We start from the raw sequence: 15,064 nt of genomic DNA, 5'->3' as shown, positions 1-15,064 counted from the left end.
TAAGTAGTCTTCCAAATGGACTTATCTTTCAAGGATAAAGCTTGGAAACATTAAAAAAAACAATTTCTAAAATTTATTACCATGAACAATAAGATTCCAATACTCAGTGTTCATGTTAGTAATTAACTGTGTTAGTATGTTTACAATCCCTAATAACCATTTACATCATTAATAGCGGTGGGAGTAAAAGGTAATAAATAGTACATTGTAAGTGATAATATGCCTAATTTATATACTCTTGATTCGTTTGGACCATTGACAGTACTAAATTATTCAGTATAACATGGACACCGACTTTTTCCCCATGTGTGCTCACGCTTCGATACTTAAAGAAAAAATCATATCTTGTTTTTATCTTTTGATCAGTACTTCCCAAACTAGGAGCTCTCTCTGAGAAGTGTGAATGACTATCAATCGAACAGAGGTTACTGAAATAAAAAGTATTTTCAAGCTGCAACGGCGTTCTTTTTATCAGTTCAAAAATGTTTAGCAGTAGAAAAAATATTAAAATTGATTGCAATCAAACCTATAAATATACCGCACACTACTCAAAACATGTTGCTGGATTGATTGTCATCATAGGTTCAAGATTGCATTACGTAATTAAATAGATTGTATCCATGTTGATAAAGCTCGCCTTAGATGCCTTCATTTCATTTTCTTACGACACAAAAGTATAAGTTCGAAATTAATCCTAGTGCCAAAGTCCAGTGGATGCTGGAAACTTATTAAAAGTCCCCAATGGATGCTTGAATCCCGGAGCAAGCATGTAGACGGCACTTCTGTAATATATCATTTCTTCTGTAAATCGATATTTATGAAACTTATATATTGGGTAATAGGGACATACTAGTCTGTGCTAATTTCGTTCTCTTCCTTATTAAGATATATATAAAATTATAATTTCTGAAACGATATTATTGTAAGCCATTGAGAAGACAATTACTTCAGCAGATTTGCCTACCAGAGCCTCTTCCATGTTGCTAATGATGCAAAATCGGTTTCTTCCCAAGATATTATCAAGATCAATTTACACCAATTCCCATTCCAATCTCGATATTACAAAGTTTGTATTTCACTTAAAAACGCACAAATAATAAGTACAGCAGTAGAGCAAGTAGCACGTTAAAAAGTATTTTAGCACTTGTTGCTGTGGATATTTTGTTTAGAAAAATAGTCGAAAATTGTTGATATCGTAGTGCTGTTAAATTATTTCCCCACTGATCTCGTCACTGACCTCGTATTTTCTTTTGTTTGTCAGTGCAAGGTGTGTAGTCCCCTTTAGATTGTGTAGATTATATTTACAAACTAAATCTTTAGAGAAGGAAGAGAATTTCTTATATTCCTAAGCATGTTATTTTTTATAAATTAAGTGATGATGATGTTTTGTACAATATTCATAAATTTATTTGATTATTCGTATTCGTTTGCTCTGTTTTCAAAGAATCTTATTCCTGAATGACTAAATGTTTACTTGGTTGATTTGAAGTTTAGCGTTCCATTCAACATCAAGGCTATATGAGACATGGACTCACAGTTTAACCTAAGATCCGAATCACATGAACTCCCACCAGGTCTCCCGCGCCGAAAGTGCGTAAGCTAACTATGTAATCATGATGGAGCTCTCTGAATAAGAAGTCTTGTCATACTTTCATGATTAAAATGATTGCTTGGACACAGTGTTGAATATTATTTTTGTTTATAAACGTAACAACGAACATGTTGCTCTGGATTTATCTAAATATTGCCTAAGTAATACAGTAATTGTAATTTATAGTAATTGATAAGTAATCACTAATACTAGAAGTAAGTAATCAAACAATCATAGTGACACGTATGTGTTATACAGAAATTTGTTCTTTTTTATTGCCTAACCCTAAGTAACTATAAAGGCACATACTTTCTTTTAAACACAAGCGAATTAAATCATTAATACTTTCAAATGTATGTTTTACTCAGAGTTTATAAACTACTATTTTACTTTTAATTTTGCTCAGTATGTAATCTACTAGTTTATAATGAAACATTGTGGGAAGTTCTCATTGTTTGCTCTTATTCTTGAGATTGCTTACAACTGCTTGATAACCTCTGACTGTGTTAAAAGATTTTTGTATCTAATGAAGCAACTACAAGAATGTAATAATATCAGTGAAGAAATTTGAGTTCATAATTATTTTGTAGTAATTTATACGTATATTTTAATATTTATGTGTTACTTTTACCTACTAAAATATTTTGTTTCAATTCCTCGATGACTGTAAAATCAGTCAATATGTTGGCAAAACAACAAGAAGCAATTCTAGAATTTACAAACATTACCAAGTACGTATTTGGTACACTTCTTTTAAAATGTAAAATTTAATTAGGAAAGCAAATAATGAGACTTATATAATGAAACTTTACTGAATCCGAGAATACATTACCTAGGAACAGTATTGAATTTATTTGATTTTCCTATATTCTTTCTGAAAAGCAGAAGCAACTTTAAAGTAGATTAAAATATAGTATTTAAATATTTTGTTGAATTCTAAAATGACTTAACTTACTTTAATGAATAAAAAACTAATATTTTGTATCGAGGAAAAGTACAATTTGATTTATTATCCCACTTATTGTTTCATATGTGGTTTTTAATATTTAAGGTTTAATAGTTTTAGTACAATCATATCATATACAGGTTTTTGAGCCAAGTTTTAACAATATTTGAATTGTTTTGTTTCTACAATACTTGAATGGTTTTGTTTCGAAATGTTTTCAAATGAAAAAGCTATTTTATTCTCTAGCAAAAATTCGGAAGATAAACAAGCTCATCTAAGAAATCAAATTTTAATTTATTATTTTTTTTTGTATAAGTATTTTCCCCTTATATTTGTTCGAAGTAAATTATTATGACATTATATAAATGACAGAATGTTATTTTCTTCGTTAAAGTTAACCTATTGCTCCATCTTAAGAAAACATTATTATTATCTCACGTTAATATATGTCAATTATGCCATTATCGTTATAGCTATTACAAGGATTATTTGGAACCGATTGTAGGTCAGCAATAGGCTTTTGAAGAATTCACAACAACATAATTATTCATAACATAATTTTGAGACAAATATTTTATAGAAATAGTTGCTTGCATTTTAATGCAACTTTCGTCTAGAAATTAAACATTTACTAACTACTTATATGTTTAAAGAATTAATGTAATTTTCAAATGATTACCAAGTATCAATTAGCAAACGTAGAACACAGTGCGACAATTGTGTGAATGGTTGTGACCATTTTTTTGAAATTTAAGTTTCATTTGATATAAATACAAGTTTAATACAGTTAAAATATATGTGGAAAACCGAATGAATTTGAAATAGTAATAACAATAATTAGAGTCAGTTTTATTCTTGATTTATTGAATGATGATCTGTGGTCATAATTTATAATTTGCATCTATGTTTTCAAGCCAATTCTTTATATTCATTGTAACGGTTAAAAGCTTTCTGCATTTGAGTATTTGAGAACAAAACCATTCAATAAATTCAGTTATATTTGCCTTGTGTATACAGAGGTATTGTATTAGACACTATACAACAAGGGACATGGTTTATCAATGTACAATTTGTTAAAGGTACTAGAATAAAAATCTAATTTTTAAAATTGTTAATCATTTATATAAAATATAGAGATTCTTTCAGCAAATAAATTAAATTGTTATATGTCTTTTTGTGGAGGTAATAACAAATAGCATCCAAATGTTTTGTATGACTCTTGAGAAAAGTTTTACGATGTTTTATTGAAAATATATCTAAACATAAAAAAAGTTCCACAATTTTCGATATACATATGTTTTTAATAAAATGTAGGCACCAATGTTTGATTATAATTATATATCAACTTGTATAATCGAGCTTCATGACAATCTGCCATTCGTTTTAGATATCATAATTCTACACAAAGTATAAATATACAAATGATTTGTCCACGTTCTTCTTCTTCATTATTAACTTTTAATTACTGGTAGGTAAGAGAAATTAAATTTTGCAAGAAATCTTCAAATGAGCAAAAGTTATGAATTACTTGCGATTACAAACTTTTTTTTATATAAAAAAACTGCATGTCAAATTTTTATAATAAAGTTACAAAATGAAGGTTAGGATATTACAAATTTGCTTAGGAATAGGAAAGTAAATGACGGCAGCTGTTAAGACAACTAATTCTCTTCCAACTAATTTATTATCTTTGCTAATTATTATTATTACTATTTACCTGACAAAGACATCGCCTTTGTCTGCTCGCATGTTTGTAATATTTATTTATTTTTTTAACATATTAGTGCCTGTAAATCTTCGAAATGTTTTATATAATAAAACATAATAAAATTGAAATGAACTCAGATTAAGTGGTGTCATTGAAAAATAATTTTAAATTTGTTACCAATAATGGCTTTTCGTTCCAGTGCTATCATTACATTTTACTTCTTCTTCTTGTTCACCTCAACCATAGGTTGGTGGGCAACATGGAAATTTTAAAACTTTTCTCTCGCTTGGGAGAGCTGTTTTACTTAGACTTTACTTTACATTTTACTTAAAGTTTTAAAAAAGAATATGAGTGGTTATGTGATTTCTTGGTTTCATTTACATCTTTGGATACAATCCTTGGATACACTAAATAAATTATCTTCATATGTGAGATCTGTTATTGTATATTCTAATAGATGAATATTTTATTTCACACTTTTATTAAAGCATCAATTTATATGCAACTTTTATGAACAATTTTAAAACCTTCGAAATTGCTGTTGTTTGCTTTGGTAACATTTTAAATCCAAATAGATGATTTTAAGAATTAAGTTTTACGGATTTGTTCTCACAAAACTATCATTTTCTCATATACAGACGAGTCCAAGCTCAGTGTATAAAGTGACTCTCGATGAGTATCTGAAACCCGTTACCGCCCCACAAACATTCGATAACAGGATCATTATGGAGGAAGTGGTGACATCATGTTGGGGAGTCCCATACCGTTACTCTTGTTGAAACGGGAATCTGTTACAGCTCAAACACATTGCAGCCTCATACTACACCGGCATTTTTAGCTTTCCACGGATGCAGTCGGTCTTGCCCGATGGCGATTTCAGATTTTCCCCGGGAGCACTTTCGTTATATGAGGGATGGTGAAAAGTAGTGCTGCAGAAATATTGGTAATCCACATTGAGCACGATCAGAAATTTAATTCCTCCGGGTGAAGAATTTTGCCTGATCGATCCATGAAATTATCACTTGTGCTGGCTTTCGTTTTTATGGATGATGAGAAGGGACATCCACATCAAGTATCTTCAGTTGATGAGTAACTTGAGACGAGGATATCCCCATAAGCCCACTCTCCTGATTTAAGCTCCATTGAGCATATAAAGAATGCGCTTGGACAACATTACTTCCTACGATTCTTAATGCATTGCAAGTTGCATTAATGCAATAGTAGGACACCATACCCCAAGTGGTGTTGGATAACCTTGTGAAAAATATGGTCGATTGTTGTAGATGTTTGTAGTCTAAGGTAATTACACAGGTCATTAGCACATTTTCATTATCTCAAGGCAAGATGTGATACGCCTTTGATACAACTCTCCTGATTCCTCCCTGATAAGTGTTGCCTGTTCTTCAGGCTCTAACTGGCTACCTTATGCTTATTTGAGCAGCTTATTTTTGTAAAAGAAAACATGTCCACCTTTAGTATTTTTTCAGTAGAAGTAAAAGACGTGAATAGACAAGGTGGATATATTCTCTTTTGGTAAAAACGACTAACTGTACATTGTGATTTCTACCAAAAAACATCTCTGTTTGCATAAACCCTCTTGCGTAATTCGACAAAGCTCATCTGTTGGAATTCGAATTTTAAAAACTCAAATGTTTCCTTTTAAAAATAAGCTCTTCATTTTGTATCTACTTTCACGGGTGCCGTGATGGTTATATCCTTTGTATACAGTCTGTACTAACACTATGACTGTAACACATATTTCTGACATTTCCCTTAATTTTTCAGCAGAAGTGTATTTTCTTTACTAGTTTGCATGAACTAAGGTGAATCTATACCGTTTTAGATTGCCGTAAAATGATTTAAGCCGGTTTTGAAGTTATAAAATATTATCTATTACCGATTGTGTAAAGGGTTTACATAACTTCAGTAAAAACGAACTAACTACAGTAAAAATCCTGACTACAAGTGCAAGGGCTCGAAAAGTAAACGACATTTTTGAAAATTTATCATCAATATTTATCACCATATAACAAAAATAGCAATAAATAGCAACAAGTGGTTTTCGGCAATTGATTCAGGGTGTCAAGTGGCCATACCATCACAATGCCCAACACTTTACCAAAAATTGAAGTGGTTGAAATTTACTACCACTTCCGGTGTCAATACTAATTTCTGTAGAGCAAACACGGTAAAAGTAATCGATATTCAATGTTTTGCAATCGATGTAGCTTCTCAATAGTAAGCTCTATCTACTTCCTTAACCATCTATTGAATTTGAAATTGATTCAAATGAACTATTTCTCGTTCCTACTTTTATCGCCGTCGAACAAAAGCAGTAAGGCACAGTGATTAAGGGATTTTTGATATGAATTCAGCCTTAGAGAAATTGGTCCTATCTTTAATCTTATTAATCCATTGCAACCAATAGTTATAGATATACTACTTGAAGTTTGAGTATTGAATTCCCATACTCTGAAAGTCTATCATAGTCTCACATTGTGAAACGGAACTCACTTGCTTTCTTTCATTATAACATGATAAAATATTTAGTTTCTATATTCTGAAGAAAAAAAGACACGAAAAAATTTCAATAACGAAATAAATTTGGTCATTCGATATAAAAAGAAAAAAGCGAATGGGTGTTAGACCAACGGGATCTCTACTTCTAATGAATAGCTCGTAAAACTATTAGACTATGTTTGATGACAGAATGTGACAAATAGTGAACAGTGTTAGCAATAATTATTGTATGTGCTCCTAAATGAAAAAAAATACAATTTAATTATAACAACATAAATCTAGACGATAATTACGCTCTGTCCTAGTGGTTACCGCATGCACCTTACGGTGCACGTGATTCTGGGTTCGGTTTCCGGTGGAAGATCACTGAGCATATTGTAGTGGTTTAAATTCTACCTTAACTGTAGGTTCATGTCTCGTATAGCATCGGTGCTAAAAAGGAAAGCTAAACTTATACGAACAAACCAACAAATAGATACGTGAATTAGTAAAACCCATTCAGATCAGTGAATAAAAGTAGATTCGTGCAATATGTATAGAATTTCTCTCAAATCATCTCTGTTAAAATTTTACAGGACTTTCTTCTCCAAATACTATGATACAGATAACAGATTTTCATATTTGTCAACATAATGAGAAAGAACACAATTTTTAGTACACTCGACCATCTTGTAGCTTGCATAATAAAAATGTCATATATCCAGATATCTTCTTGTTGAACGATGAAATCTTGTTCTTCAGTATCCAATCGAACAATGACTTATTTTTCCTCTAATAAAATTGGTGCAGACATAATTTTTTGTATGCTAATTCAGTGTCTTGTATACAAAATGTTCTTCCCATATAGATTATTTTAGTTCAATAGTTAGATCTTGAGAAATATGTGATCAATATATTTAATATAGATAGATAATCTAGCCCGTTGTACAGTATGGTTGCGAAACATGTTCGCTTATTCTGAGGGAAGAACGTAGACTGAAAGTGTTTGAGAACAAGATCCTGAAACGAATATTCGGACCAAGTCGAACATAAATGGGGAATGGCGGAAACTTCATAACGAGAAACTGCAAAATATATATCGTTTACCAAACATTGTTAGGGTTATCAGGCTCTAGGAGGCTCTGGTGGGCAGGTCATGTTGCCAGAATGGAAGAAAATAGTAACGCTTTCAAAGTCTTTACTGAAAATTTAATCAGAAAACATCTATTAGGAAGACCTAAGTACAGATGGGAGGACAATATTGAGATGGATCGCAGAAACAGGAATACCTAGGTAGAAAGTAGAAAACTGGATCCAGTTGGCTAAGGGCAGAAGTCAATGGAAAGCTCTTGTGAACGAGGCATTAAACCTGTGGGTTTAGTTAGTATATTTACACACATCAATCTTATTTGAAAGTGTGCTGACTATTTCAATCAAGTAATCAAGACAATTGAATCCAAAGAAAGAGGAAAACCCATGAAAGTAAGCATTAGTCTTCTTTCTATGTTTATGAGACGGAAAGATTACTTGCAGATTGCCACAGTGCAGTTTGCCACAACTCGATTTTCGTGCAGATTACCGCAACATTGTTATTGCTATTTTATCTTATCTCATTATCATGGAGATTAACACATAATTGACGCAGGAGCTAAGGGACACCCGACGACTGTAACAACAGCCATGTCTTTTATTATAAACAGCATGGATACCAAGGATGTTATAAAATAGAGGATCTGCCCGTAGAACAAAATCGTGAAGCCATACGTCACAGCTTCGCCACACCTACTCTGCCCACTCCGCGCCATTAAGATCGCAATGTTCCGAGCCAACAATCATGGCGGAAACGAGAGTAGCCAATCACATGTGCCGGCTCAGACGATGCTCAGTTGTTTTCCGGCTTCATTGAGTTCATATGCTGAAGATACGTATAGGCAGACTCTCTATTTTATAACATCCTTGATGGATACAGACAGTACCACGTTCCATCTCTCATTCGCAAAACGAAAACGCTTACTATTTACTCACAGAGAATAAAAAATAGGGATTCCTGGCAACCGTTGCTTATTGCGTCAAAAGTATGTGTTAATCTTTACGATGATGATATCTGATAAATCCGCAAAGAAAATATCGTTTTAAATAACGCCATAATTGAGTTGTGGAAAACTTCTGACCGCTGTCGGAGAGATGGAATCAGCTCGTCGCATTTTAAAAACTATATAATTATTTTCGTTAGCGGATAATTGTTTTAAAAATTCAATTGCGAAAAAAATACATAAAATATTTGAATGTATTCTCATTTTCTGAAAGCTTCAAATGTACAAGATAAGTTTGTGCATTATCATCAAACATTCATTGAAGAAGGTACAGTGATTCAGTTGTAGAGCTCTTACCTCTGGTACGTGGGGTCCTTGGTTCGATACCCGGCCAAATAAGTTTGTAATGGATAAAATCGTGGTCGTCGCTTTGCTCGCAGTACTCCAGTTTCCTCCCAGTTTCTCATTCCACCAATTCTTTTATCATCATTCACTTAACTCTTTGAAGCACGGTGGCACTAATATTATAGCACATTTTATATACCACCGTGCTTCAAAGAGTTAATCGTGCAATAATCGTGGGATATTAAAGTGAAAGTTTTCGTTTCACTTCATTCATCAAACAAAAAGTAAATCTATTATTTTACGTTGTTTTCTTTGTATCTGTTTACATATTTAAATTTCAGCCACGATTAACAAATTGGCTTAAGATGTTTAAATTTCTACAAGCAGATTTCTCTACTTTAGTCTAGCAGCTAGGAGAGTCCTGTTGGGAGTTTGAGAGCCAGAAGGTTTCTTTGCTTTACCGAGCTCTACTATCTTTAGTGTTATTAAAAAAATTGGTCACATGTTCTGAATCATGGTCATTATTGCGCAATGGCCGCCATCTTGAATATTCCTTTCGTATTCACTACATTTTTCTTAAATACACCTAACTCAAGCTGTAATTTTGCAAAGTTATCAGTTATACCTCGTTCGATTTGCAATAGTATAGGCTTTTAGATGGCGTTATTCACTTGTCAGTAATACACACAAGAGGGAAGTAAAGGAGGGAAATTTTGAAAATTTCCCTCAAAATTTTCCCTTTTACCGATTTTTTGCTATTGTTATATGGCAACGCTGAGTTCTAGGCGAGAAAGAAAAATTACATACATTTCCTGTAATGTGATAAATATATGCTGAAAGTTTTGTCTTGATTGGTTCACTAGCAGAGGAGTAATAAAATATTTTGTATTTTATGATTTTGGTCGCTCTAACAATCTTTGGATTTAATGAAAGCACTTTTGTCACATAGAAAGGCCTCCAGTTCAGACTGTAATTGCCGCAGAGGTACAAATAATATTTCGTTTTATAATTTGTTTGATTAGAGTAATAAATGGTGTGGATTAATCTAACATATGTGCCATTATAACTTATGACAAGGAAGTATAAGGGAAATAAATATAAAATTCACACGAAATATTTTCCTTTAATGATGTGGAAACACTAAAAGATAGAAGTGGAACTACTAGAAATTCACTAAACATTAATACCCAATATTTAATTCACAAGTGAAGACATAGATTTTTTAAAAATCGTAACATTTCATGTTTCGTAATTAAGAAATGAGTTCCAAATTTGATATCAAGTGATATTTTCAAACATCAATTTATTCTTCTTCTTACATAACAGTCCACAAATGTCTGATAAACTGACACTTTCATCCCACATCTACACACATATTCTTCACTTTACATTTACAGAATGGACAAAGCGGTATTTGTTTCACTCTGCAAGGACAAACATTAACTTTTGCACATGTCTTGCACATACAAGGAGAGACAAATTCAGGAGGTCTGAAATATCCAGTCGTTATTATTGGCTTAAGATATCCTGCTTCTTCTATGTAATCATACTCTAGTGGATTCAGTTGATTTAATGTTTCTGAAGAACGCGCTTGTACTCTAAATAACACTGATCTTGTAAGTAACACTTAAAACTTATAGGCCTAAGAAAAAATAAAAATAAAAATATGTATGACAAACAATTACATATAAATGAACTTTTGTAAAAACACTGACTTCACATAACGTCGACGGGACACGCTATTGTTTGTTTATCGCTAGCGTTAAGACAAAATGTAAAGAGCTTCTAGGGAACGCGTTCGGATTTTTTACGTTAGGATTATCGACGTCCTACTGTATATAGCCTACAATGTATTTCGCTAACGGAAAAAATACTTAAAGCAACAGGTTTTAATTCTACTTTACACACATATACCGCACAAGTGAGTAAATTTGAGCAGCGAGAAATACATTAAAGGGTTGATTATGTGAAACGTCCGTTAGTTATTATTAGCAGAATACCCGTTCTTCGCACGGGGAGAATACGTTTCATTTTGGACATAAAGGACACCAAAACTGTCACCAATGAACTTATGGAGCCCTAAAACTATGAATTTGACATTAATACCAATGATTTTCAATTATCTTTACATGTCATCATCCCACTTAGAGTACTAATGGGGCTGAATTTGTGGATTTAAACGGCATCTTCTGTTCATCTCAGCGAGAATGGATTCGTCCAGCACAGTCATCCATATGTAGCACTGAAGATATGCACGCTGTATATGAAAGACTATCGTTGATGATGGTGGACATAGTTGAGAAAAGTTGATAGCTTTTGTTTTGTGGCATTGTTCAAATCGTACCATATCACAGTTTGTTTTTGATGAACCAAGTACTATTGCGATAAAAAGCTCGGCATTTTGTATCATTTCTTCATCCAAGGGAGCAACCCCAAAATTGTTCAACAGGGTTCCTGATGTCATTGCTGTTTTATGTGCCATAAGTTTTGTCCCAACCTTACTTGTGGTATCGCAACCAGTTAAACTGTGAACAGCAGGAAGAACATATAAAAGTGTATCGTCCATGTTCTCCGTCATTTTGTGAAGTGGTATGTACCTCATAGATGGTCGTGTGTCTTTGACAACCCACAGTTCTTTCAGGCCAGATTTTTTATATCTCCTTTTGAAATGATATAGTGTGGAAATCATAACATCTGTATCTACTGAGGCAATCATAACTCTTTCAATGGAATCAGTTTCGACCATGTGTTGGATGTGTTTCATGATTCTATTATCAGCTTCCTCACATTCACAGTAAAGATCTGGTACCAAACTAACAGATCCTTCGGTTAATTTCAGGCATAGCTTTGGATTATGTTTGTGATCTCCTCCCAAGTACAAAGATTTTATAGAATTTCCTTGATCGACAATCCACTCAATGAAGAGTTCTTGCAAACGTGCTTTGTTCTGGCTTCAAGCCCAAAAAGTATCCATGTTGACAGGAAGGGGTGCATTTGGGCTACTAGGAATCACATAAATAGGTTCAACATTTTTTGTCGCCTCAGTCACTCCCAGTTTTTGATACTTTTATCTTGATACAAGTCAAACACTATGTCAGTGTGCAAACAACCTTCGGAGAGTTTTAAAAATATTTTCCATAAATAGTCAAAGTAGTCTCCAAACGTCTTACACATAAGTCGTTTGACATAGACTTTTCGCGCGTACACCATAAAGTCAATCACCATTGCTGCTCTCGTTTCCTGCGTTGGTAGATGACTAACCACATCATTCTTATTTAAAAAGTGTTTTTCAAGTTCTTTGCTGAGTTGTGCTTTATCTGCTTTCTTTAAGAACCCATCATCTGTTAGATAATACGATGTAGATGTAAGCTCGTATTTTAGTACTGTCTCAATATCGAAATTTCTTGAACATGCTATTTCTATAAACCGAATAGCATTATTTGTTTCTTGGAGTGCCGTCTCGGTTGCAGATATGTGTTTCTTTGTCTTTGGAAATTGTTTATGTATGGGATCTAGAATACCTTTGGATTTGTCAATAAGCCTTTCTTGAACGAAGTTTTTGTAGCTAGTATCTCCTTTTCCTTGTATAGAGAGTAAGTACTCAGCTATTACTTGATCAATTTTTGTTCTACTTATAATGGTAGAATTTCCACAACTATCAACTCTCGAAAAGGGATTTCATATCCAAACACAAGAGTTATCATCTCTGAAATATTTTGCTGCTCTTGAATTGTTAAAGACTTCGAAAACTCATGATGCAGAGCATATTCATCGTCTTCATTAAGGCCACAAAACCGTCTCAAAAAGTATGTTACATTTTCTTTCTCATGTTTGATAAGAGCACGTTTTGTCACGGCTTCTTTTCGTCTGGCTACTCCGATTATGCCTCCAGATCCCTTGGCTGGCTTATTGTAGTGTTGCTCTAGTGCTTGACCCAATGCAACGCTGCTAAAGCTATTGTTATTCATTTTACTATGTTGAACTGTGAAATGACCGTTCTTAAACTCATTATAGATCAGAGGATGTTCTTGTTTTAGTTTTAAGCAATCGTGGTAATATAGAGTACACCACCGTAAATAATTTGTTCTGTCAAATGAGAAGAAAAGTGGCAAACACTCTCTTAGGCTGCGAACATGCAAGTCCCAGTTATTTTCTCTGTCCGCTCGAATTAAGTCTCGGAGAAGAGGAGCAAGTGTGGAGACAAACTGATCCCAATAAGCAGACATTTCATTTTTTTGTGCTCCACTTTTTCTAAATTTCTCAAAGTCCATTTTGATGGCACTCAGGTTTTCGATAGCACATTTAGTTTCTTTAGATAAACTTTGTTCTTCATACACTGATAACTGTATGCGTTTTGCTATTGAAAACAATTCGGAGTATTTAGTTGTATTAATCTGTTCTATAAACGCCTTCCACCCAATGTTTCCATTACTTCACAAAGCATTCCTATTGCTCTAATTCCCCTGCTATAGTGGTTTCCTTTTAAAGTGTGTGGACCCATGGTTTCAGTCTGAACAAGAATTTCCAAAGCTCCACTGCTCTTGAGGTATAGACCAATACATGCAAGCACGACTTTCTGAAGATGAAATCCTCCAAAGCCAAGGAATATGTTGGAAAACTTTTCGGGTTGAAGAAGCTTAATTTCTTTAGTTATATGATATACGCCTTTGTCACACCACAGGGAACTCTCTTCGATATTTAACTGGTGTAAGATATCTTGGAAATTACGCATTGTTGTATAAATAGAGTCATACTGAGTTGCAGGATAGAGTAGTATTGGAGTATATCCCGTAATAGTCCTGTTAGATGGATGTTCAGACAGTGCATTCATAAAAGCGTTTCTAGAGGAAATCTCAACTTCCTGAGGGAAATCTAATTGAGGTACGTTGGATTTTTAAAATATCTTGAAATAAACCATATGAGATCTAAATTTTTGCCTGGCTGTTTTATTTCATTTGTTGTAATTATGTCATTGCTAGGAACGAAAGTACTGAGGATACTGCACCTTGCTTTTGGCTTTGTGTAGTACAATAGTTTTTGGGCATCTATATCTTTAGTGAGAGTTCGTGAAGTGACATTAATGCCAAACGTTCCCAGGTGTCTCTCTGGACTATCAGGTTCTTCTAACGAGACGTCAAATTTATCACTCAGATGATGGTCTTGAAACAAGACAAGTACTGTGTCGTGTGTTCCATGCATTCCTGAAAATGTAGCTTCTTTGTCGAAATTGTCCATAACACCTTTAACAGGAATGTTGGGTTTTATTGATGGAGGTATGGGAACACGGTGTCCTTTAGCCCTAATAATAGTCCTGTTTGCTAGCATTTGATCTTGACGTAGTACATCATCATAACTGCAGCATAGCCCTTGACGGTTCAACATGGTGATGAGAGTTTTGGATCTACTTAAATGGTGTATTGCTTGAGCATTAGTGACATGTAACGGTGTTTTTTAAGCCATTGTGTATTAAGAAATAGGATATCTGAAATAAGGTATCACGTCTACGTTGAGTACTTGATGATTTACAAAATGAGGGTACTAATTCGTAAAGCAACTCTTCCCATTGCTTTCGCCGTGACTGTTCATAATTTAATTCAGATTTTTGCAGGTCAACTGTATCACCACACCATGTATTACTCTAATCAAACAAATTATAAAACGAAATATTATTTGTACCTCTGCGGCAATTACAGTCTGAGCTCGAGGTCTTTCTATGTGACAAAAGTGCTTTCATTAAATCCAAAGATTGTTAGAGCGACCAAAATCATAAAATACAAAATATTTTATTACTCCTCTGCTAGTGAACCAATCAAGACAAAACTTTCAGCATATATTTATCACATTACAGGAAATGTATGTAATTTTTCTTTCTCGCCTAGAACTCAGCGTTGCCATATAACAATAGCAAAAAAATCGGTAAAAGGGAAAATTTTCCCTCTTGT

The sequence above is a fragment of the Thermobia domestica genome, chromosome 6, assembly GCF_964235325.1.
Source record: "Thermobia domestica chromosome 6, izTheDome1.hap1.1, whole genome shotgun sequence".
NCBI classification, from domain to species: Eukaryota; Metazoa; Arthropoda; class Insecta; order Zygentoma; family Lepismatidae; genus Thermobia; species Thermobia domestica.
This window is presented reverse-complemented; position numbering follows the sequence as displayed.